A 24,016-nucleotide genomic window follows, 5' to 3' on the forward strand; every position below is an offset into this window, starting at 1 on the left:
TATAGTTTACTTACATTATCCAAAATTCCATCTGGGCAAACACACTTGGGCCACCATGGAAACTGAGGACAAAAATAGCTGGGTCCCAGGTGGGTAACCCAAGTGGGCCCCAAATATCAGATCTGTTTCTACCCATCTGGGCCCCACATATTTTTTTTGACTGGGCCTGATTTGGGGCTTATCTGGGACCCAGCATAAACCCATCTAGGAAAACACATTTGGGGCCACCATGGAAACTGAGCACAAAATTAGCTGGACCCCAGTTGGGTTTCCCAAGTGGGCCCCAAATATTAGCCCTGCTGCTCCCTATTTGGGCCCCACATATGTGTGTCCATGTCCCGGGACATGGACGTCTTAACGCCCACTCACATCCTGGGCCATTTGATCACAGGAAATCACATGATAGAGTGGGGCTAGATCTCACAATGGGTTCACCCAAAACCTTGGCTGATTGTCCCCACACCCGTTTTCACACCTTGGCTCGTGTGATTAGGTGGAGGATCAACAGGGGCTCCATGTCCCTGAATTTAAACTGAATTTAAACACACCGTGCACAATGCCAAGTTAGATAAGGGTTAAAAGAACAAGATAAGAATAAATAAAAAGATAAAATAAGGATAAAAAATAACTTAAAAATAAAATAAAAAGATAAATAACTGCAAATAAGGACAAATAAGTAACCGAAGACATGTGTGGTCTGCAGATGTTGATGTACATGGATGTACAAAGGAGTTTAATGTGCAAAATGAACTTAGTGTGCAAAGTGACCTGATGTGCAAACTGCAGTTTGAGGTCGGTCAGCTGTTCAGGAGTCTGATAGCAGTGGGGAAGATGGAGTTGTTGAGTCTGGATGTTCTAGATTTCACACTTCTGAACCTTCGCCTCGAGGGCAGAGGTGTGTCTCTCCTCTGGACTCTGTGATGGTAGCTGCTCTGCAGAGAGGGCAGCGGGGTCCTGATGATCTTCTCCACAGTTGTTATCACTCTATGCAGGCGTTTGCGGTTTGCAGTAGTGCTGCCGTACCATGCAGTGATGCAGCTGGTCAGGGTGCTCTCCACAGTGCAGCTGTAGAACCTGCTGAGGATCTTGGTCAACATACCAAATTTCCTCAGCCTCCTCAGGAAATACAGCAGCTGCTGAGCCTTCTTGACCAGCTGTGTGGTGTTCAGTGTCCAGGTGAGGTCCTCACTGATGTGGACGCCCAGGTACTGCTGCTCACCCTCTCCACTTCACGTTCCCGGGTAAACAGCGGCTGGTGAGGCCTCTTCTTCTTCCTCATGTCCACTATCATCTCCTTTGTCTTATCAGTGTTGAGGGTCAGGTTGTTGTCCTCACACCATGACACCAGACCAGCCTCCTCTCTCCTATAAGCCACGTCGTCCTCTCCAGTGATGCGACCAATCACTGCAGTGTCATCCGTGAACTTCAAAATGATGTTGTCTTTGTTGGAGGTGACACAGTCATGGGTGACCAAGGTGTAGAGGATGGGACTGAGGACGCAACCCTGTGGGACGCCAGTGTTTGTCTGCCAGTCAAAAAGTCCTGTAGCCAGTCACAGAGGGTGGAGGGTGCAGGCCGAGTGTAGCCAGTCACAGAGGGTGGAGGGTGCAGGCCGAGTGTAGCCAGTCACAGAGGGTGGAGGGTGCAGGCCGAGTGTAGCCAGTCACAGAGGGTGGAGGGTGCAGGCCGAGTGTTGCCAGCTTGTGAGTGAGTTTGTGTGGGATCACAGGATTGAAAGCCGAGCTGTAATCAACCAAAAGTACCCTGATGTATGAGTCTTTGTTTTCCAGGTGGGAGAGGTAGTAGTGAAGGGCAGTTTTCCCACAAAACAGCACAACCAAGGACTCAGAAGCACAACATAAAATACAACAAGTTAAAATGCTGGGTCACAAAGACCCGTGACAGACTCACCTTTAACTGCCCAAGACTGCGTCTGAATCTTTGGACCAACTTCAGGGATGAACTCAGTGATGTCAGTAAGACAGAAAAGGTTTTCAAATCAAGCTCACTGGGTGTGTTGCAGAGTATATAGTTAGTGTAGTTGTTGTTTTGTGTGTCAGTTCTACTACTAAGTGTCACAGTTGGTGCAAAAAAGCCACCAAGTAATAATAATTTACCTTCAAATCGTTCCTCCAACTCATTTAGTCGCCATTCAAGCAGTTTGTTTCTTACAAAATCATCCAAGAAATGAACCTGAAAGATAAACTGTAATATTTAACCAGACTAGATCTTTGTAATACATTTCTGTGTCATGTTCCTGTTCCACACAGGTGCAGACTGTGGAAATCTCTGTGGCCATGTAGTGGTGAGGTTGCTACCCAGTGTGGTTATGGGGTTTAAATAGAGCGGCTATTGGACGAATGTCACCAGTGTCACCAATTTTCTAAAGAAATATATTTCAGAAGGTGCTGTTGACATGAAAATCTCACCAGATGTGGCAACAACCCATCAAATCCACACATGCAAAGTAATCAAACCACACGTTTCCATAGATTATGTGTAATAAAGAGAAATAAGACAGGGAAAAAGTCTTGAACACACTTGTTGCAGTTTGTTTAATACTTTGTACAAAAGCCTTTGTGTATGATGACAGCATCAAGATGCCTCCTGTGTGGACAAATTAGTCGTACGCATGTATTCTGTGCGCTGTGGGCGTGGCTCTACACAAAGTGACAGATGGTCTCCGAGGTAACCACCATGAGATGCTCAAATGCTCTTAACTTGCACATCACATCTACTCAGATCTTTCTCCACATCAACAGGGCCCCTTCTATAAACTGAGGATTCAGGTCAATGGAAGAAGAAATGACATAAAAGTTTATATTAAATAAACTGAAAGTAACAAACCCAAAGCAACAAATGAGTTTTGCATCAATCATTGGTTTTTAATTTGAGATCTACGTAAGAATGCTAATCACAAACTGCTAATGAACTTCTACCATGGAGATCCTTCTGCTGCACACTGTGTTTCAGCTGCTGTGGAGGACAAGAGGAAACTGCAGCGGGTGGTGAGGGCAGCAGAGCGGCCCTGGGCCCGACACTAACCTCCCTCACAGACATTTATATACTGGCAATGTCGTCCTCAAGGACCCCTCGCACCCTGGACACTCACTCCACCCCCCACCCCTTCCCTCTGGTAGGTGCTACAGGTCGATCAGGTCAATGACAAACAGACTCAATAAAAGGTTTTACCCACATGTACTTACAATGGCCTACTGTGTGTGTGTAGAACAAAGATGTGAAGCAGCATAAGACTCACATGTGATGCTGTCCTACATGCATAGAACTAAGAGACAAAGTGATCATGAAATAAAGAAATGTCCCATCACAGATGTTTTGCTGACAGCTGTGTTCAGCTCACAGAATAAAGAGTTTGAGTCCCTCACTGACTCAAACTCCTTCAGTGACACTTCCAGCCTTGCAGATTAGTTTGCTGATCCTGATGCATCTCTGGAGCTGATGCTGTCCCCCAGCAGACAACAACAACATAGATGCACTCACTAGTCCACTTTACCCTCTAATCACATCTCTGACATCTGCAGGTTGCTCCAGTAGAGACTCTTGTGCAATGCCAGGTGTTTGTGTTTGTATTTGTCTGTAGGTACACATTAGATATGACCATAGACGCACACACACAAGTGAACACAGGAGCACAGATGGTTTCCATCTCCACCTGCTTCCCTCTTTCTTCACACAACTGTGAGGATGATGAAGAGGTTTCAGGACGAGGTGGTCAGCAAGCACAGGATAAAGCAGGGCCATGAAACTCTCTCATGCAGCAGATGTTTAATAAGACTCAGCTTTAGGGTTCTTTTTCCACCTGGCAGCAAAGTAACAGCTTCACTAATGTGAACAGTCACAATGTTAAACGTTTCTATATTTTCATATATTTTTATACGTCATCTGTTGATGCTGCAGAATAAAGTCTGTTAACAGAGTCCAGGATGTGTAGAACAGGTCCAGCTCTCCCTTTACTGTGTCCACTTTCATCAGCCCCTGTGAAGTGACACAGAGTGCATGTGTGTCTGTTAGCTGTTGTTTATTGTGAAGAAGACAGATGGAACAAATGAACACACACTTTTAGAGAAATCTGAAAAAGAAACACGTGCTTGGGCTCCTTCTGTGCTCGTCTTTATTAATGCTGATCTTTCTTTCCTGTTTGTTCTTTGGCACAAGCTTCAGTCTTTTCTCCCAGGGCTCCTTCACACTTATAAATACACCTACATTCATTTATACACAAACATCATAAAACAAAGGGGCGGCTTTGTAAAAGAGGACATAAGATCCTCTCTGAACAGCACATTAATATCAAATACAGGACTAAACAGGATATACTAAGTCTGTCGTGTTTTCATTATTACTTGCTAAGTATTTTTCCAGTGGTTTGAAATGTGACTCAAGTCTGATTCTTCTACTGTGTGTGAACTCTAAGCAGCTGCATTAAACACCTGCTTTTCAAACGAGGCTCAATTCTATGACTCTGTGAATGTAAACTTTTGTCACTTGCATAAATAACAATACTTGATCTAGTAAGGACTTCAGTGCTCCTATGATCCCAGCTTATAGATGGAGGCTAGCATAAGAGGCTCACCAGCTAAAGCAGCACACCTGGGTCTCCCAGCCTATTAAAAGCAGCCCTTTGCTTCACCTGCTTCACTAAACATTATTATTATTATTTAAGCAGAGTGGTGTGATTTATGTAGGCATTGCTGTGTGACAGGATGACTTTTCTTGCACACCCACTGTTGTGGATAGGCGTAGCTTTGGGTCACGTGGTGTCGGTAATAGTAATAGTGATTGCTATATCACCTGTTCACGTCCCGAGGGAATTTTTGTGAATGAGTGGGTGATGGGGGAAGTCGACTTTTGCTGACCGCTCAAGCTTAGAATGTTTATTTTGATCACTGTTTTTCTACAGATTTTAAGGATTTGATAACAAATAAAGACGTTTTTAATCTGGAACTTTGACTTACGTTTTGAACAGCGGGCGCGTCAACATTATTCCCCTATTCAGCTGCTCGGCGACTCAAAGGCTTGACAGTCCGCAATACCCACCAAATGAGGGCGCACATGCTTCCACGCCCACTGGTGACTGCACACATCCTTTCAAGGAAGCATTTCATTCATCCCTAACAAATGGAACAAAACACTGTGCAGCGTGTTCAGGTTTGAACGTGGCCCTGGCCTCTCTCTGCATCCACCTGCATCGGCCTTCTTGTGTGTTGTACCTCCAACAACCCAACAGCACATCCACTCCCTGCTGAACTGCTTGGTAAAGTTTGAATAAATTCTACTTTCTATGTAGGTACATTTCATCTGTGAACTCCTGAACTCCTTTACAGCAAAGGTTGCAACTCATTGGTGGTTATGTCACCATGAGAAGATTTTATTATTTTCCAGAATTTTTTAGGATCCTTCAGATGTTTAGTAGTTTTTGAAGGACAGGATTCTGATTTGGCCTTTTTAATGAAGGAGGCTGACCGATTTCCGAGCTGCCACAAATCAGCCAATCTGCTCCAGATTTAGTTTCTCTGGCCTGAGCAGCATCCCTGTTTTTAAGGAGACTGCATAGCTGAGGAGAAAACCAAGGATTGTTTCTGCATTTCACTCTAAATCTGAGCATGGGGGCATGCTTATTTATCCATCCATCCATCTTCATCCGCTTTATCCGAGGCCGGGTCGCGGGGGCAGCAGCCTAAGCAAAGAGGCCCAGACCTCCCTCTCCCCAGCCACCTCCTCCAGCTTATCCGGGGGAACACCAAGGCGTTCCCAGGCCAGCCGAGAGATATAATCTCTCCAGCGTGTCCTGGGTCTGTCCCGGGGCCTCCTCCCGGTGGGACATGCCCAGATCACCTCACCCAGGAGGCGCCCAGGGGGCATCCTTGTCAGATGCCCGAACCACCTCAGCTGGCTCCTTTGGATGTGGAGCAGCAGCGGCTCTACTCTGAGCCCCTCCCGGATGGCCGAACTTCTCACCCTATCTCTAAGGGAGAGGCCAGCCACCCTTCGGAGGAAGCTCATTTCTGCCGCTTGTATCCGCGATCTCGTTCTTTCGGTCACTACCCACAGCTCATGGCCATAGGTGAGGGTAGGGACGTAGATCGACCGCTAAATTGAGAGCTTCGCTTTTACACTCAGCTCCCTCTTCACCACGACGGACCAGTGCAGCGTCTGCATTACTGCAGCTGCAGCCCCAATCTGTCTGTCGATCTCCGGCTCCCTTCTCCCATCACTCGCGACCAAGACCCCGAGATACTTGAACTCCTCCACTTGGGGCAGGAACTCATCCCCGACCCGGAGTGGGCACTCCACCCTTTTCTGGCTGAGAACCATGGCCTCAGATTTGGAGGTGCTGATCCTCATTCCCGCTGCTTCACACTCTGCTGCGAACCGTTCCAGTGCGAGCTGGAGGCCCTCACCCGATGAAGCCAACAGAACCACATCATCCGCAAAAATCAGAGATGAGATTCTGAGGCCACCAAAGCGAAAGCCCTCCGCCACTTGGCTGCGCCTAGAAATCCTGTCCATAAAAATTATGAACAGAACCGGAGACAAAGGGCAGCCCTGGCGGAGCCCATCACCCACCGGGAACGAGTCTGACTTATTGCCGGCAATGCGAACCAAGCTCTTACAACGGTTGTATAGGGATCGAATGGCCCGTAGCAATGGGCCAGACACCCCATACTCCCGCAACACCTCCCACAGGACACCCCGAGGGACACGGTCGAATGCCTTCTCCAAGTCCACAAAACACATGTAGACTGGTTGGGCAAACTCCCATGCACCCTCAAGTATCCTCGAGAGGATAAAGAGCTGGTCCAGTGTTCCGCGACCAGGACGAAAACCGCATTGTTCCTCCTGTATCCGAGGTTCGACTATTTTTTTTTTATTTATTTATTTATTTAGGACAGTGCATGTTAATGAACATAAATGTAAAAAAAAAAAAATTACATGAATGTAAACATGCCAGATTATAGCCAAAGGCTAATTTCCATCTGTTGTCCTTAAACATAAAAAAATAGACATAATAATTCATAAAAATTCATCATTCATTCATAATAAAAACTCCATCACCAAACTTACACATACACACCATTCTGTTCCCAAATAAAACATTAAAACTATACAACTCATACATGATCACACACTTGATTTGTCCATAACCAGTTTTTAACCTTTGCCTTAAACAAATTGAGTGTAGAGCATTCTCTAATGGGTTGAGGAAGACTGTTCCACAGATGGCCACCCTTAACAGAGGACGTTCTGCCCAAATGCTGTCCGTCTGTGGGGTATAAACAAGTCTCCTCGGATTGTAGCTCGAGTGGTCCTGTCTGAGCTTTCTTTATGCCTAATGAACTGCTTTAGTGGTGGTGGAGCAAGGGAGTGTAAGACTTTATATATTAAACACACTCTTTTAAGTTTCACTAAGTTATTGAAGTTCAGTAATTTATGTTTTTTTAACACATGACAGTGGTGGTGGGAAGTCGGTTTTTTGTCAAGTAGTTTTAAACTTCTTTTATAAATGTTTTCAATAGTTTTAAGTGTTGTTGGACAAGCAAGTGACCAGGACGTCAAACAATAGTCCATATGAGAGATGATCATTGAGTAAAAATAAGTTTTTGCAACATTCATATTTAAATTATTACGTATATGATTAAAATTTCGATTATTAAATTTAAGTACCTGGGACACTTTATTTATGTGACTCTTGAAGGATAATGTTGGGTCTAGAATGACCCCAAGATATTTAAATTCTGGAGCTAATTCAAGCTCTACTCCATCCAGGAATATGTTTGACTGCTTCAAGTTTAAGGGGCGTTTTGAAAAATACATACAGACAGTTTTTGAGGTGTTCAACATTAGGCATGAGTCCTCCAGCCAGCTATGCATTAATGCTAAAGTAGCTGTAAGATCTTTTGCCACCTGCTGGACACTATTTGCTTGCGTATATATAACTGCATCATCCGCATACATTTCAGCAAATATATTTGGACAGACTTCAGGTAAGTTATTGATAAAAAGAGAGAACAATAAGGGCCCAGGAACAGATCCTTGAGGAACCCCTGTATCACAGTCTAAATATGGAGATTTAACCCCATCCAACACCACACACTGTTTCCTGTGTGAGAGATATGAGGCAAACCACTGAAGAGCCTGACTGGAGATATTAAACTGAGTCAATCTGGACAACAATATCTGATGGTTTACAGAGTCGAAAGCCTTCTTCAGATCTAAAAATACAGCTCCAACACAGGGACTCTTGTCCAGCAAGCTCTTCAAGTTCTCCACTAACATACACAGGGCAGTATCTGTGGAGTGATGTGCCCGAAAGCCAAACTGCAATGGATGTAATGAGGGTTGGGTGTTTTCTAGGTGAGCAGTGAGGAGTTTAACCACCCACTTCTCAGCTATTTTAGATACGACCGGGAGTATGCTTATGGGGCGATAATTAGCCATGTCAGTCTTCACACCTGCTTTGAAAATTGGTGTAACTGCAGCAATTTTCCAATCTGTTGGAACAATGGAATGTTTGAATGACATATTCAAAACATGAGTTGTTGGACGTACAAGCAAATCCATATGTTCCTTTAGGAAATTTGTGTTAATACCATATACATCAAGTGCTTTTGATTGTTTTAAACCTGTAATTAGTTTAGCAACTTCAGTGTCTGAAATATGAGTGATGGTGAACAAATTTTGACCAGCATCATTCACATTATCAGAGCATACGACTGAGTCAAAGCTCTGACTGATCTCCTTAACAGATGAAATAAAGAAAGTGTTTAAGCGGACGAACTCTCCCTTCCAGCACCCTGGCATAGACTTTCCCAGGGAGGCTGAGGAGTGTGATCCCCCTGTAGTTGGAACACACCCTCCGGTCCCCCTTCTTAAAGATGGGGACCACCACCCCGGTCTGCAAGTCCACAGGTACTGCCCCTGATCTCCACGCAACATTGCAGAGGCGTGTCAACCAGGACAGCCCTACAACGTCCAGAGCCTTCAGGAACTCGGGGCGGACCTCATCAACACCAGGGGCTCTGCCACCAAGGAGTTGTTTAACTGCCTCAGTGACCTCACCCCCGGAAATTGGCGGGTCGTTCCCCTCATCCCCAGACTCTGCTTCCTCCTCGGAAGACGTGTCAGTGGGATTAAGGAGGTCCTCGAAGTATTCCTTCCACCGCCTGACAATTTTCTCAGTCGACGTCAGCAGCGCTCCACCAGCACTATACACAGTGCAGGTAGAGCACCGCTTTCCCCTCCTGAGACGCCTGACGGTTTGCCAGAATCTCTTCCAGGTAGTCCGAAAGTCTTTTTCCATGGCCTCTCCGAACTCCTCCCACACCCGAGTTTTTGCTTCAGCCACTGCCCGAGCCGCATTCCGCTTGGCCTGTCGATACCCGTCAGCTGCCTCCGGAGTCCCACAGGCTAACCAAGCCCGATAGGACTCCTTCTTCAGCCTGGTGGCTCCCTTCACCTCTGGTGTCCACCATTTGGTTCGGGGATTACCACCACGGCAGGCACCAACCACCTTGCGGCCGCAGCTCAATGCAGCAGCTTCGGCAATGGAGACGCTGAACATGGTCCATTCGGACTCAATGTCCCCAGTCTCCCTCGGAATGCTGTTGAAGCTCTGCCGGAGGTGTGCGTTGAAGATCTCGCGGACTGGGGCCTCTGCTAGACGTTCCCAGCACACCCTCACTACGCGTTTAGGTGCACCAGGTCTGTCCAGCGTCCTCCCCCGCCACCTGATCCAACTCACCACCAGGTGGTGATCAGTTGACAGCTCAGCCCCTCTCTTTACCCGAGTGTCCAGAACATATGGTTGCAGGTCTGGTGATACGATTACAAAATTGATCATCGACCTACGGCCTAGAGCGTCCTGGTGCCACGTGCACTTATGGACACTCTTATGTTCGAACAGGGTGTTCGTTATGGCCAAACTGTGATTAACACAGAAGTTCAATAACAAAGCACTGCTCGGGTTCAGATCAGGGAGGCCGTTCCTCCCAATCACGCCCCTCCAGGTCTCGCTGTCATTACCCACGTGAGCATTGAAGTCTCCCAGCAGGACAACAGAGTCTCCAGGTGGAGCACCTTCCAGCACCCCGCCCCCCCAGGGACTCTAAGAAGGCTGGGTACTCCGAACTGCCACTCGGCACATAAGCGCAGATGACAGTCAGGACCCGTTCCCCGACCCTAAGGCGCAGGGAACAAACCCTCTCATCCGCCGGGAAAAACCCCAACGTACCGGCAGCAAGCCGAGGGGATATTAGAATACCCACCCCAGCCCGCCGCCTCTCACCAGGGGCAACTCCAGACTGAGACAGAGTCCAGCCCCTCTCCAGGAGACTGGTTCCAGAGCCCAAGCCATGCGTAGAGGTGAGCCCGACTATATCTAGCCGGTACCTCTCAACCTCACGCACTAACTCAGGCTCCTTCCCCACCAGAGAGGTGACATTCCATGTCCCTATTGCCAGTCTTGGCAGCTGGGGGTCAGTCCGCCAGGGCCTCCGCTCCTGGCCGCCACCCGGCACACAATGCACCCGACCCCTATGGCGCCTCCTGCGGGTGGTGGGCCTGCGGCCTGCTTATTTATCATTTTGATAAAAGTGTGATAAATATAATTCCATGCCAGCTCACCATTGGTGATCAGGTAGATTCTGTTCCAGTTATAGTCCCATAAATCATGAAGCTTGCTGACAGAAAAGCTTCAAATCTCCTTTGAAAGCTATTTGTGGTCTTGATTGTGGGAGCTTCAGTTGTCTGACTCCAGCTGCCACACAGTGGTCACTGATATCATTTGCAAAAACCCCAGTGTGACAATATTTATCAGTGAAACAGAAATCAGGAAGTGACGACTTTTCTTTTAACATTTGCTAAGGCTAAGCTGTGCTTTATACCACAGTTGGGAAAAGAGGAAAGAGAGTATATTATCCTTAATGTATTAGGAAAAAAGAAATCTGATACAAAACTGATATAACCACAATAGTCACATATCAAGTAAAACAGAGTACAGCAGTCACTGTGCAGGACTTTTATTGTGAAAAGTAGGAAGAGGAAACAGTTTTCATGAGCAAGCTTTTCTGACATGTGTATTCAGTGGTTGAGAGGAGGCGGCAGACAGCAGGACAGTCAAAAACTCCCGACCACACTGGTACAGGAAATCCCACAGTGCTCGTCCTTTAATAAACACTCCTCACCAACAAGGCCCAGCTGAACGGCTGCTGTCTTATCATACATGAAGCGAGCAGCGTTCATACAACAGAGGGCAGGGCGCTTGCTTGTGACATCACTAAACATTAAGTCGTCTTAAAGAGACACCACACTATTGCGACTGTTACACATGGAAACTTATAAGCATAAGTTCTCTCCAACAAATGTGGAATAACAGGAAGATCCTTTATAAACACAAGTCATTTCTTCTTCTTTATATGGAGGAATTAACTGGAAACAAACTTGGCTGCATGAAGGACAATTTAAAGGAGTTTCTTATAAAATACTACAGAACAAAAGAAAAACAGAAGGGAAGAGGGACAGTGAGAAAGGAAACTTAAAAGTAGAAAGAAGAGAAAAACATCTCCTGGATCACCTGTTGAGAGAAAAAGAAGAGAAAACAAGCAAAAAAAAAAACAGAGCAATATACTAAACACAACACCATCACGTTAATCTAGCTAAGTGTAAACCGCAGTAAATACTAAATATTGAATGTTGTTGTGTAGCAAGCAGGACCAACAGCGCACAATGTGCTTGGAAATAGCAGCCAATAGAGGTGTAGTTTATGTCTATGAACAGTGAACACCCGTGTGCACACCTGTGTGGATCAGCGCGCTTGTATTCAAAAGGTTTCCCCATGTAATGGTCTGCTAGAGGATGTAGAGAGCCATAGCCCCGTCCCCCAGGGCATGAAGCAGGCATGGAGGAGATCCAGCCTCCATGCCTGCTTCTGTCTGTCCCGTCTGTAACAACTGAAAATAAAATAAATAATAACAACAAAGGTAGATCAAATGGACCAATACGGCAAGGCCGTGATGATCTATTTGGCAAAGTAAATCCATTGGGTCTCCTTGTTGGTCTTCAGACAACAATTCTGACGGCTAAAGAACCAAATGGGACAGGCAAAAAAACAAACAAAAACAAACCCCAAAAAACTAGAAAATAAACGATCACGTTTTGAGTTGAAAACAGTGACAACAGATACAAAATCACATAGTTCATAATAAAAATGACTGCTGTGAATCTTCTAAATCCAGTGGATGATGTTCAGGTTGTGTTTGTGCTGATTACAGAACCATGTGATGTGATGATTGCAGTGAAGAAGAGCAGCATATACTGTCACACAGCCCCGATAGCAACATGACTCTGGACCAGATCTGTAGACCAGGTCTGGACTGGAGTCCACCTGTGCAGTGGAACAGATAAGGATGGGATCTGTTTGTTGTTGTCACCTCTGAAGAGCTTTGACGTTCAGTTTTAGACAGTTAAAATCATTATTTGCGCCTAAGAAAGATCCAGTGTTTCTGGTCTAAATGTGTGTATAAATGCATAAACCACAGGATTTACCACTAAGAGCTCCTGTCTGGCCAGAATGCCGTTAGCCCCCGTGTGGATGTTATAGCGTGGACAGGGTGAAGGCCAGATCAGTGAAAGATAGAAGAAAGCAGAGGAATAGAAGAAAGAAAAGGGACAGAAAAGAAGGGTGGTGGGGGAAAAGTCGAGGGTGAAGCAGATGTACACAATGGGTCTCCACCTGCTGCAACAGATGGAGCTCCCACAGCCAGGGGAGGGAGTACTAGCGGTCCAGATGCAGTGGCCAGCCAACCACTGCAGACATATTTATTAAATGTTTAACAATTATATAGAAGAAAGACAATGTAAAGAACAAAACATTTGGCCCATAAACACGGTCAGGAGTCACAGTCGAGTGTGAGCTGCATGTATACAAAGAAATAAGAAGGAAACAGCAGTAAGAATGAGCATTGTACATGCTGTTGGAGTAATACTTGGCCCCTCTATGAATATTGTGGCCTCTTGATGGCCCCACACTCAGAAACATAGATCCACCACTTTCTTTTCTATTGCACTGAGGTCTAGCAGGACAAGCACAGAGATGAGTCCACTGTCAGCACCACTTGTCTTTTCCAAACCATTAGTCCTGTTATTGACCCTGTTGATGTGGGTGTGGCCAATGAAATGTCTCCATTACTTGTGTTGACACCAGGGTGTGACATTCTACAGGTGATGGTGGCACACTGTTCAGTCTTGGTTTTGGATCCTGATGTGTGGAGCCAGGGCTTTGGCCACAGCTACTTTCCCCTGTAGACCAAGCCCCAGTAGAACAGGCTGCTTACAGCACCTCCTGGTGGTGTTAAAGTGGAGTAGAGCCATGAGTGAGAGATGATCTCTTTCCTTTGGCTCTGCTGTTTGTCCTCATATGATCCTTCTTCCTGGCAACAGTGGGATGCATAAGTTGGTTGTCATGGTCACTGCAGTGTCCTCTCCTGCTCAGCCAGAACATGTAAATGCGTGACTCCATAACCACAGACTGGGCTCTCTTTAAAAGCTGGGGAGGAAATTCTCACTCACTGGGACACCGATCTGCACCACAGAGCAGTCCCATCAAAACATTATCTCAGGACACCACGAGCAACACACTGGAGAGGGGAATCATAGCCAGAGACTCAACTTTGTCTCTGTTTTCTTTGTACTATTGTAGGGTCTTTACCTTACAAAGGAACAAAAACAGAAAGTAAAGAGGTGGGAACAACAATCCTGGGAGACTGCCAACAAGCCGACTGTTTTCTGAAATCACACCCTGCACCGCACTTACGGTGTGTTCACACCGACGCGACCAGAGCATCAGGTTTACATGTAGAGTCAATGTAGAAGCGTGATGACCTGCGATTGCAGGTCCCGCGAAAATTCGGAAGAAGATTTAGGTCGTGAAAACACGAGAAACGCGTGTCACAGCAGCGCGTTTGGTGCGTTTGACTCGCAAATAAAACCACGCGCGTCACTTTTTGTGTTGCATTTTGTGCATACGCGCGTAGCGCATCTACCGCTTGAGTTGGAAAAATCTGAACTCCAGCGTCAAATCGCGCTGTGACAACCAATCAGGAGCCTTGTGACGTGGCTGTGACCTAGGTCAAAGGGGCAGATCCAGCCAAAGCCCTTCATTCTTCAATGGAGGGAAGGCTAATCAACGCCGTCGCAAACAACCCGGAGCTGTACGACACCAGCTGCTTTCTGTACCGAGACAGGAATATAAAGGACGAGCTTGGAGGAAGATATGTGAAGAGATCGGGCAACCTGGTGTTGAGACAACGCCGGTCTCTGCGATTCTTTTGGTCCTGGTAGAGATCACTCTGAGATGTTTCCATGTTTTACACAATCCTTTTATTACCCATTATTCTTACAGATGCATCTGGAGATCAGCACACTGCATTCTTATGCAGTCCTATGCAGAGTCATTGGAACCCCAGAAAAACCCACCACACTCACCGTGTGATTGGAAAGTGTTGCACTGCTTGGTCTTTGTCTCAGCGTTGAGTAAGTTGCTCCAGTGTCCACCAGGAAGGTCATTTCAGTCCCTTCCACGGTCATCGACAACATAGGATCTGCCATTCCTATGCTGTCGGGTCTCTGTGGGTCCCGTCAGTACAGCTCCACCTCTCCGCCCCAGTGGGCCAGGGGATATTGAGCCACTGGCGCCATGCCTGGGTTTGGAGCTTGATGTCCCCTTGTTTGGACTGCTCTGCCTCGAGGAGCTCCACGTGCCTGGGGTGGATAATAGGGTTCTTGTAGCCATGGTGTAGGACAGTTACAAGCCCAGCGTCCTTGTCCTCCACATCTTCTACACATGTTGGGGTCCAGCATAGGTCCCCCCAGACCACAACCCCTTGGTCCTCCTCCTCTTTGAGATCCACCACGCCCCCTGTACGGCCTACCAGCCCCCCAATTCTCCACGGGTCGTCCTTGCCCTGGTCCGTTGGCGGGCCATCGGTCATCAGGGTACAAATTTGGGTTTAGATCTGGCCAGTCAGGCATCGGATTGCCCTGAGGCGTTGCCACCAGCATTTTCTTAGCTTCATCCTTACTTTCTCTTTTCTTTTCATTTAATTTTTCTCTGGCCTCAGCCAGTTTCAATTTCACGAGCTGCCCTTGCGCCTCCTCTAACTCCTTTTTCTTGTTGGTCGCCTCATCTTTCTCCAGCTCAAGTCTGTGTATAACATGTCTCTCCCATTTTGTAGAATTTGCAACCGCAAAGTCTGGGTTCTTTTGTAAGTCAGCTCTCACTCGTTCTGGCAGACCTGCCAACTCCGCTGAGCGGAACCACACCCTATGTTCTCCCTCTTGTCCCGGATGTTCTCCCGTCTGCACAATCCACTGGTCTTTTGCATGCTCCATTAACTCTCTAGGAGAGTGTTCTGGGCTCCACACTATTTTAGGTGTGGTGCCAGTGTTAGGGGTCGGATATTTATCACGCACTGCGTCAGTGAGAGCATTTCGCACCGTTTCATAGAGGATGTAATTTGGTGCACACGTAGTTCCTGCTATCTGTTCCACATCGGCTAAGCCTCCTCCTCTCGTGGCTCGCCCACCGATTGCTCTAAAATCGCCCAAGGCGAGCTCTTCTCCTTCTGTGAGACTGCGCAGCCTCCTCAGCCAAGCAGCTCCTCCCTCCGTGATCGGGGGTAGTTGCTTCACCAGTGCCTCCACGTCTCTGATGTTATAGGGCTGATACACTGGTTCTCCCTTTAGCCCCTTCATCAAGGGCATAGAGTATGCTGGCTCATCCTCTCTGTCAACATCACCCTCCACAGTCTGTGATGCAATGCATTGGTTCCGGTTATTTTCAAAAATTGACTGTCTTTTTCCTCCTTCTTGCCCCAGAGTCCTTCCAGAACGAAGGGTCGTCACACCCAAGTCAGCATTAAACCTGGGTGCGAACCCTTCAATTCCCAGACTCGACAGTTCCCGTGATCTCCGTGATTTTACAATGTCCTTCTTCACCACTTCAATCTTCTCTCTTACGATCCCGTCCTCCAGTTCTCTCACCTTTTCTTCTAGCTTCTTCAGGGCTTCCTGGTTGGTAGATATTTTTCCAACAACCTCCCCCTGCCACTGATTTTCCTCGAGATCGCCAACATCTGGCCTCTGGGAGGCCTTTTGTTTGACTTTTAACGGCGAACTCTGAATATGTGGTGCAGGAGTATCCTCTTCTGAAGACCATGACACCTGGGCGGCCACGTCCTGGTTGACCCGTTCTGGTGTCACCTGATCTGCACTCTTAGAAGCCTCAGGTTGAGCTTCTTCCACAGCTCCTTCTGGGCTGAAGTGCTCAGGAGGAAGAAAAATCACACTAGTTTTAGTCATTGTTAGGTTTTGTATTGTTGATTGTCATTTATGCTTAGAAATATTTAACCATATATGCTTAGAGGTTGTACCTTGTCTTATTGTTTTATGGTAGGATAAACGTATCTATATCTGTTTTAGGCTAAGTGCCTTTTGTTTAGATGAACTGCTGGACTTCCAGACCAGCAGGTTTAGGGAAGTCATTTATGGGGTCACACTCTGACCCCACACACACACACACACACAGGCAAGGTACTCTTTGTGTGTATGTAGACGTCATATGTTAATGAACCTATGCATATTCATGTAACCTCAATAAAAGAGCAGTGTTACGGGGGAGCGGAGAGCAACTGGGGTCAAGCGAAGGAACGGCGTTTGTCCGGTTCTCTCCCGTGCACGAGAAACATGAAGAACTTTGCCTACTTCGTGTCTTGCTTGCTGTGTAATTATATTGTCTTCAACGTTCCAGCGAATAGGTTCAAGCTACAAACCTATCATTAATTGGTCCTTCGAGCCGGATCCCTGGAGTCGGCATTCACCGAGGGGAGAAGAGACACACTGAAAGACTGACGTCAGCCAGGAAGTTCCTGTGGATTAACTGTCTGTCTTTCCTCCTCGATGAATGACGATCGGCGGGATCCGAGGCTGATATTACACGCTAAGCAACACCAAGTAAGTTCCTAGAGAGCGACTCTATAACCACAGAACTGGGTTAGTGTCCCGAAAAAGAGGTTTTGGTAAAATCGCCCAAGGGCCCAAGCGTCCGGTGAGTGTCCGGTTTTGAAATCGCCCTGGGTTTGTGTCCCGAGCGTCCCTTCATTGGGTTTTGTCGCGCGACTGGGTTAGTGTCCCACAACTGGGTTAGGGTCCCGAGCGGTCCGGTGCGAGTCCGGATTAGGCCTATTTTGTGTTGTTGTTGTTGTGTTTGAGTGTGTTTGTGTGAGTGGGTGCGGAGCAGAACACGTGGTCTGTGACACCGGCTGTTGTTGTTATCATGGGTTCCTAAGCAACCAAGAGTGCGTCAGAGGGTGACAGACGTTTATGCTGGACTTTGCTCCTGGCAGCGCAAAGTATTTAAATAAAAGAGAGTGACGGCTCCTTAGCTGCGCGGGTTCACGCGAGCACGGTCGCGCGGGTTTCACGCGGACCTGAGCCGTGCGGTTAATCGCAGGCTTATAAATGGAAGAGATTCAAATGTTAGAAGTTTTCAGAAAACACACCAGCCTTGAAGAGCGTGTGGAGAAGGCCAGCCCACATCAGCAGCACTTAAGATATGCTCTGGTGAATGGCTTTCCCCCACCCCTTGCTGACACAAAATGTTTATTCTTTAGCTTGCCCTGATCGACAACAGCCTGTGCTCCAGACCATAGATTTAATTGAGGTGGATAATTGTTAAAAGCAATCTGCATTAAGCTTAGGGTTGCTCAAATTCAGTACAATGACATATGAGATGAAGTAAAATAGGTAAATATTTAAACTAATGAAGTGCATAGAGGCACTTGACCTGTTTGACAGACTGTCGTCTTATTATGAGCCATTGTTGAGATATAGAGCACACCTGTGAAAACAACTAATATGCTGAACCCTGTATGAAACAGCTGAAAACTACATGATGGAGAAGCTGAATTGAATATGAAAGTGCAAGTCTTTGCCACTGTGTGGGGCAAAGCACGCAACCACTGTGTGAGGTTGCGTTGCGGTCTCTTCTGAGCTGATGAGCAAGCTACACATTATCAGATCGAGAGCTGGCTAAGAACTCATAAAAGAGAGGGAAACAGAACTATGATAACTGTGATAACTGGAGTGTGCAGCGTTTCCGTGAGCAGTTTTTCTGCATCTTGACTCATGTGTGTAGAGTGTTCATAGCATCAGCATCATGTTTTTGTTATTTGTTTTGTTGGGTTGAAAAATAATGAAATAAACTTATGATCATATTTATGGATCACCATGGCACATATCATCAGCCATATGATTTATTTACGCAGATGAAAAAAGTGAGTGTGAATGTGTCTGACATCACAGTGTTTCTGTGCGCTGTGTAAAAGTAATTGCCTCTGATTGTGAGAGCGGTGATTCTACAGGTCACCAGCTATTGTAAAGGGAAAAAAAAGAGTACAAAAGAGACAAAATTTACATTGTAGATGAAAAATAATCATAGGAAAAAGGTTTTGTGTTGATCAGCCAAGAACAACTACAATCTCATTTTCTGCTTTTAAGAAAGGACTGTTCACAAAAACAGAGAGAGAGAGATGTGTGTGGTTAAGCAGTGATAATAATAATGAAAATGTCTTAGTTTGTCACTTTCAGATGAAAAGCAGACTTGAATCAATTTTCCACATGCAGCGGTCGGAAGAAAGTTATAGTTTAACATCATTGGAGACGTTCAGGCCAAGTTTCTGGCTAACGTATTTACAGCACTATGTGTCCCTCAAACTCACAAGCGAGCTCTCACTCCTCCCTGAAGATAAGGAATGCAGTTCCAAAGAGCAATAACATGGCAGATAAAGAGACAGCAGCAAAGTCCTGAGCAAAGAGTCCCAGCAAGCAGCAGCAGTGTGGACAAACAGCATCAGAGAAGAAGAGCAAACCCATCATCCTGCCTAATTGGATGAATGGCACTGTGTTTCCAACAAGCTGCAACTTCACTGTGCATGTGACAAGAACATTTGAGGAGAACTGAGGAGACTGTTGGAGTTTGACATTTGCCACCTTTGGAGTAAAATGGCAAGAAGAGACAGTGGAACACAGGACAAAGCTGAAGGAGAACTGCCGGCTGGGAGTGGGAGAGGACAACAGAGTGAGAGTAAGTAGAACACAGAGGAGTGCTGCTGTTAAATGTGGGAAATCAAAATTTGGGTTAGCAAACCTGGGAAAAACAAAACTGACTGCTTACGTGGGAAAATTGTGAAGGAGTCTGAAACACTGCAAAAAGAAACAGACAAAATCACACACACAAGCAGAACATGCATTAACCCTACTAACACTTCCAAACACAAGAGAGCTCATGAAGATTAGACAACATCTTAAGCATGTGAGTCTGTTTACCATCTTGTCCAAGTCACTTAGTGTGATGAGAAGTGATGCAAAGATCAGTGGACTCATAGCACATCAGTTACAAAATGATTAAATAATAGCAGAGAAGTGTGTAGGAAAGGCAGCTTTAAGAACATGCTCTGCTGGATATGCAGCTCCACAGACATGCATTAAACCTGCCTAATAACACAAAAACACATGCAATGAAAATCAGCTTGTTATCTCTCATCAGTGTTAAGATAGTGTCAATTTAGCAGACACTTGGTATCAAATGCTGAATTTATCTAATGCTGACAATTAACTCTCTAGGTTACAGGACAACAGTTTAACTTTTGTGGGAAAAAAGATTCTGGTTTGACCAACCAGTGATCAGACAATAAATTTAGTTGTTGATATAGTAAATTGGGAGATGCTTCCTGCTTGATTGATGCAGCACAAGTAATTTACTGTATGAGGGAAATTCTACATTTTGAACATGCATTTCTGTTGTCCTGTCAACTTAGTGGGTTAATAGCTGATATGCAAATTAGTTGATCATTCTTAGATTAATGAAAGGTGACTGAATTCTAGCACAACTGAATGGGATGTGTTGGAGTTTGTTGTGTGTTGAGTGGAGACTCTAAAACACTGATTTTCCTGTTTTGATGTGCAAGCGAATCCTGTACCTAGATACACAACTCTGAATACGTCAGAACAAACTTCTTTTGTGAAGTGCATGACAACATGTCACATGTTTTATGATGAAGGGAAAAAGGAAAACTGAATAAAATGGGTGTGTGGCCTAAATGAGTGAAGAGCACAGACCTGGGGATTAAACTCATAGCTAATAAGACATTAGGATTATGTTGTGTGTTGTGCAGCTGATGGTTGGTTTGGAGTGAATCTAGCTGATGATTTTTCTTTTGTTGTGAAGTTGAGCCTGCCAATTAGTATGATTTACCCTCCTGAGATGAGGAGCATATGTCATGACTTAACAAGGCCTTTTTATTTTGATACTTTCGCAGTGCACTGAAAGTTTTGTTCGATAATCTCTGTTTGAGCAGATCTGCACGATTAGAACAGAAAGCGCTGTACGACACGTCATCGAGGAAATTGTTACAAGTGAGCTTCTCCACATTAAAATGGGCTCGGGAGAAATTCACTTATCTGGGACAATTAGAAAGAGAGTTCCTGCCCAAAAAGGATTCAGCGATGTAATCCGATCTAAAATTCTTCTTTTTCTTTTTGAAATGACGTCATTTTGCTGAGAGTGGAAACTAAATGCGACGATAGGTTCCACTATCAGCAAAGAAAGAATGAATGTATGAATGAATGAGTGAAAGAGAAAAAAAACTGACTGACTGGTAAAAGCTGACAAAAGCTGACAAGACTTTACTGATGTAACACGACTGTGCGAAGTTAACCCCCACCTGACAAAGGTGCAGATGAATCTATGTGTGTTTCCTTTGACAGGAGCAGACAGATGACAGCAACATTCGAGGTTGCATGACGATTTAACCTTTTAAATGCCACTTTCTGTGTCTGTGCATCTACCAGGGGTGTTATTCACTACCTTGTGTTGCTCACAGAGGTAACTGTGACAAAGTGTGTATACATCTGCGCAGCGCTAACATTTGCATTTTCTTTTCTACAGCATTACAGTTCTTCATGTGTTTGATCATGTGATTTATAAGAGGACTAGTTAATGTTTTTCTACTACAGGATTTCTGGGTTTATGTGTGAAGAAACTGTGTTTACAGGTTATGAGTTGGTGATGCCGTTACACTGTGTTTTTGGGAAAATGTGAAGGTTACTTTGATGATGTGAATAACATTCTTTCCACAGCTATGGATGGCTAACTTTATGGTCTTTTTATAGCACCTCTGGAACCTGTCGACCTGCGCCTGGTCACCAGGATGATCTATGTGTGTTGCTAATGTTTGTTTTTCTGAGAATGCATGTAGACGATTCAGCAGAAGCGGACAAGTGACATGAGAAAAACAAATAAGAGATGCAGTGTTTATGGAATAATTTAATATGGGGCTCATTAGCTGGCCACTATTGAGCTCCTAGTAATATATGAGTGGAGTGACTTTGCTTAAGAGAAGTCACATTATTCATTAATGTTAACTGAGTACATGGGATGATCCATGTCTGAGGCAAATTATGGTAATAATTGTAGTTTACTGATTTGAGAAAACCTGCACATGACACTTGTCTTGCTGATGTTAAATGCTTTATTACTCTTATGATACAATTGTTTACAAGTGTGAAGTTTGATTTCACTTCCAGATCTTGTTTTCCAGGCCATGATGGTGTGTATGCAGGCTCCTGGTGGAGCCAGGTCTTCAGCAAATTTAATATGCAAAACACGCTAACATCTTTTATTGCAGGGTTACGGAGCTACTCCGGCGGAGATGCCCTGATGTTGCCTGGGACATGATCTAGCTAACATTTTTCTTTAAGACGGGAATCTAGGGTTGATGAGTTGACTCATGGGTGTGTCCATGCGTCAAGAGGAGGGGTCCAGGATTAACATTAAACAATGTTTTCTAGTATTGTTGCAGTGATTTGTGTGATTAACAGTTCATTTACAGGTATTAAACCTATGCAAGTGGTGCATCCAGGTTCAGATGAGGCTTTGATGGCCTATGAGTGAAGTTCACTGAACTAAAGAATGTGGTTTGATGATTGTTGACATGCTCTCCAAATAGAAGTTTTTCCTCCTAGCAAGGGAATACAGGTGCAGCAGTCTGCTGAAAGGGATCTCCTGAGAAATCTTCAGAGGCCCAGTGAGAAGCAAGAACCATTCCAGGCATGGCTGGCAGCCCAGGCAGTGGTTGAGGTCAAAGGTCAAGCTGTTTCTGTGCAAAGGGGGATTTCCAGAGGCCAACAGAGGAAATTGTGGACGATAGACGGGCACCTGAAGGATGAGGGGAGCGTGCCAAGCTCCATCGACAGCGCAGAGGGAGTCCAAGGATGGCATCATGATTCTGTGAAAAGCACAGGAACCAGAAGCTATGGTGGTGATGACAGCAGTTTCCTATGAACATCACCTAATGCTGTGTCACTATACTGTGCATACAATGACACTCTGAAGGCTGCTGGGATCATAACAGCAGTAAGATAACTGGACCCAGCACCCTTTCCACAGAGGGGATTTTCTGCAGAGCATGGACAATGGAGGAGTCATAAGTATCCCCCTCGCAGGACGAAGGCCTGAAGTGAGGTGATGGGGGTTGGTAGAGGCCATAAAACTAGAGTGCTGAAGAGGTCTGCAGCTTTCATGATAGCTGAGACCAACAACAAACTCAACTGGTATGTTTGAATGTCTATTCTACATACATTTGGACTCTGGTCCTATGGACAATTCTGGGACACCACTCAGACAGCCTGATTTCTCAGACTTTATATCTAATTTAGTTCTGAGCTCAAATAAAATAATTATTGTGCGTGATTTTAACATCCATGTAGATGCTAAAAATGACAGCCTCAACATGGCATTTAGTCTGTTATTAGACTCAATTGGCTTCTCTCAAAATGTAAAAGAACCCACCCACCACTTTAATCACACTCTAGATCTTGTTTTAACATATGGCATAGAAACTGAACATTTAACAGTGTTTCCTGAAAACCCTCTCCTGTCTGATCATTTCCTGATAACATTTACATTTACAATAATTGATTACACAGCGGTGGAGAGTAGATTTTATCAAAGTAGATGTCTTTCTGAAAGCGCTGTAACTAAGTTTAAGAATATAATCCACCCACTGTTATCATCTTCAATGCCCTGTACCAACACAGAGCAGAGCAGCTATCTGAACGCTACCCCAACAGAGGTTGATTATCTTGTTAATAATTTCACCTCCTCACTACGTACGACTCTGGATACTGTAGCTCCAGTGAAAACTAAGGTCTCTAATCAGAAGTACCTGACTCCGTGGTATAATTCTCAAACACGTACCCTAAAGCAGATGACTCGTAATCTGGAGAGGAAATGGCGTGTCACAAATTTAGAGGATCATCATTTAGCCTGGAGAAATAGTTTGCTGCTTTATAAGAAAGCCCTCCACAAAGCCAGAACATCTTACTATTCATCACTGATTGAAGAAAATAAGAACAACCCCAGGTTTCTCTTCAGCTCTGTAGCCAGGCTGGCAAACAGTCAGAGCTCTGTTGAGCCAACCATCCCTTTAACGTTAACTAGTAATGACTTCATGAACTTCTTCACAAATAAAATTTTTATCATTAGAGAAAAAATTACCAGTAATCATCCCACAGATGTAATATTATCTACAGCTACTCTTAGTACCATTGATGTTAAGTTAGACTCTTTTTCTCCAATTGATCTTTCTGAGTTAACTTCAATAATTACTTCCTCCAAACCATCAACGTGTCTTTTAGACCCCATTCCTACAAAACTGCTCAAAGAAGTCCTGCCATTAATTAATTCTTCGATCTTAAATATGATCAACCTATCTCTAATAATTGGCTATGTACCACAGGCCTTCAAGCTGGCTGTAGTTAAACCTTTACTCAAAAAGCCATCTCTAGACCCAGCAGTCTTAGCTAATTATAGGCCAATCTCCAACCTTCCTTTCATATCAAAAATCCTTGAAAGAGTAGTTGTCAAACAGCTAACAGATCATCT

The sequence above is a fragment of the Perissodus microlepis genome, chromosome 3, assembly GCF_051167445.1.
Source record: "Perissodus microlepis isolate ML-2025 ecotype Zambia chromosome 3, ASM5116744v1, whole genome shotgun sequence".
Taxonomy (NCBI): domain Eukaryota; kingdom Metazoa; phylum Chordata; class Actinopteri; order Cichliformes; family Cichlidae; genus Perissodus; species Perissodus microlepis.